This window comes from Meriones unguiculatus, chromosome 7 (genome assembly GCF_030254825.1).
Source record: "Meriones unguiculatus strain TT.TT164.6M chromosome 7, Bangor_MerUng_6.1, whole genome shotgun sequence".
NCBI classification, from domain to species: Eukaryota; Metazoa; Chordata; class Mammalia; order Rodentia; family Muridae; genus Meriones; species Meriones unguiculatus.
In genome coordinates this window covers 121,108,942-121,111,810 of record NC_083355.1, presented here as the reverse complement: position 1 = coordinate 121,111,810, position 2,869 = coordinate 121,108,942, and the positions used below count along the sequence as shown (strand labels likewise).

Below are 2,869 nucleotides of genomic sequence, written 5' to 3'. Positions count from 1 at the left end.
AAGGCAAAATGAAGCAGGGGCTAAAACTTCTCCAGGATTCTTGGGCTTGACCTTATATTTATATTTCAGGAATAAGTTTAAAACCATGTTGCACCATTTAAGAATTGCGGCAGAGACCTGGACACTGCCACAGTGCAGCTGAGACGGTGTTAGAGGCAGGCATGACTGAGCATGGAAACCAGCAGGCTGACCTTACAAATCTTAAGCCAACAATCTGTCAGCATGTTTCTGATATAAACATACTGATTAGAGCGAAGCCAGTAACAAAATCTTGAATGAATACGCGAGCCGGGAGTCGGGGAGGGACGGATGCGCTCGGTCCGCGTCTAGGCGGCAGTGTGCCTAACCGACAGTGCAGGCGCCGAGCCCCAGGCGCCGCTCAGCCCACGAGGGTGGCTATCTCAGTGGCTGTAATCTGGGGCTGAGGGCCTAGGGGGTCCCTCGGGAGCGGCCGGTCTTTCCGCTAGAGGTCTGAAGAGGCTGAGGCAGCAAGAGAGCAGATGGCAGAGCGCAGTGTTCGGAGAGCGTGCGCTTGCTCATGCGCACTCATGGACTGACATGCTCTTCAGTGGGGAGCAGTAACCGGGCTGAGCACTGCACTGAGAATAACCTCACTCCGTCCTCGGTGTGTGTCAGTGCGGGCAGTCACGCGCTCATTTGTGCAGAGAGGAAGTGCGCCTTGAGGAGGGCAAACAAAAGACTACTACCAGCGAGTGCTGCTGGCGGTCCTCTGGACAGGGCCGCTGCGGTCCTCACAGCCCGTGCCTTTGACGTCACCTTACTGGCCGCACTGTCATATCCCCCTGTTGGGCTTGGGGCTGCAGACATGGCTCAGAGAGAGCGTTTACTGCTCTTCAGAGACCAAGTTTGGTTCCCAGATCCCACAACAGGCCATTCACCAGGGCTGTAGCTCCCGCGGCAGGGGCTCCGATGCCCTCTTCTGGCCTCTTTGGGGAACTGCACAGGCATGGCTTTGCATACCCACAGATACACACAAACACATTCGAAAAGAGAAAGTTCCCCTCTGGCTTCCGGGGCAGACGGCCTTGAGCATGGGCCTGGGGTGGCTCCTTGGTTAGAACCTGAAGTCAAACATGTATGCAGAGGGCAGAAGAAGCGCGTGAGACCAGAAGCAAGGAGATAAAGGGGGCACATGGACGTTAAACTAAACATAAGGAGGACACAGAGCTGGGGGCCAGTCAGCGACGGCAGCTCGCAGTGGCTTTCAGAGCCACCGCGGCCTTCCTTGTCGGAATCAGCACTGTGAAAGGAGCTTTTCCTAGGGGTGAAGGAAAGGTATTCACCCAGAGGTCGCTGATTTGGGGCGAAGACACAGCACCAAGAAGTGGAAGTAATGAAGACAAACCTTCCCTACCTCATTCTTCCTCAGCGCTTCCCCCAGATAGACAGGAAGTAACTGGCCATTGGCTACCACTAAATAGAGACATAGATTTAAACTTTTTACGTGTGCGGTCATCCAGTATAGAGTCAAATCAAGCAACCGTATATCCCAGTTTGCAAAAAGGTGACAGAGAAGCCCTGGGACCTAATGAGCCATAGAGAGACGTGCGTGTAAGGGTTCGTCACCTTCAGAATGCTCCTGAGGTCACAGTGCTCTGGAGAGACAAGCCTCGGGAGTCGTGAGGAACGATGGAGGTGGCTTAGGTAGAAGAGCATGTGGAAGGCGCCGCAGAACCAAATGAGCTTCTGAAAACTCAGGGGCCCTGTGTTAGGGTGTGTTAGATCAAGGGCTCTGCCGTCAGCTATTAGCTGCGTGAGTGAGCACACCATGAAATGAAGACTCCTAAGAACATGTCTGAGGCCTCCCCTCCCTGGCCATGGATGGACACACTGAGCCACTGAAGTCTTGACCAGTTTCCACAGTAGCCTAAAGCTAGTCTGGACCACAGCTTCGCCTTAAAAGACTGCTCTTCAGAGTGTATTTCTCAGTTCAACATCAGTCTGCAATTGCTGGTGGCTCTGCCATTACAATGTATGTACAGAAACTGAGAGAGAACACTTTGAAAGTTTTGCAGCAATTTTTTAGTATAATTTTATACCTACCCTTTTTTAAAGTGACTAGCATTTTTTTGTCCTTTAAAATGAATCATTTTATTGTATTTTTCCAAAAAGTATTAATATGTAGAAAGACTGGGGTAGAAGAGAGTTGTCTGTTATCCTAGGTTAGTAGTTGAGGAGCCCTGGGCCAATTTCTAGCTGTCATTATCTCTCCTTCCAACAACTTCCAGGGTTAGTACTCAAGATGTGTGACTATCTGGCCGTTTCTAGGATTCCTGTAAGTTAACGTTGGCTTCAGTCCCTGGCGATGGGCAAAGAGACACCTTGTTGGCATTGTCAGTCTTCTGTCAGTGAGGGAAAGAGCAGATGGCAGCCCTTTGTCCATCCTAGCTTGATGCCCGGCTTGATGGCCGAAGCTGTCTTATGCCTAAGACTCATAAAAATCAACTCAGAGCAAATCTAGGCGGCACAGGGCAGCAGCAGAAGAAAGACAGACAGAGACCTGCGGACAGACCTCCCCTTTAGTGCATGGCATGGGTCAGTCAGAGACCCAGCTTTGTCACCACGCCACTCAGCATAAGTGGATGATGTTGCCAGGGGCCCACCAGCCCCGTGGCCAGCCTGCAGCTGTAGCCACCACAGTGTATGAGTGTGAGTGAGTGGTCATATGGGAGAAAAAGAGAAGTGTAAAAGCCTGTTATGAGTGGCCAGCCGGGGCTGTGGTGAGGTCCCAGCCCAAGCTGCCACATAGGGCCATGTGTGAGTCTATGACTGATATTACCACATGGGAACATCCCTGGTCGAGGCAGCCTCAGGGGACCACATGGATGTCCAGGGGCTGTGCATAGCT

The 2,869-nt window shown here is 51.9% G+C and overlaps 1 non-coding gene across 1 annotated transcript; it reads left to right on the top strand.

The window, feature by feature from the left end:
- Positions 1-2,315: 2,315 nt before the first annotated feature.
- On the top strand, positions 2,316-2,459 carry LOC132655650 (small nucleolar RNA SNORA48). Its single transcript, XR_009593440.1, has one exon. It is a non-coding gene; the product is annotated as a small nucleolar RNA SNORA48 (small nucleolar RNA).
- Positions 2,460-2,869: the final 410 nt, after the last annotated feature.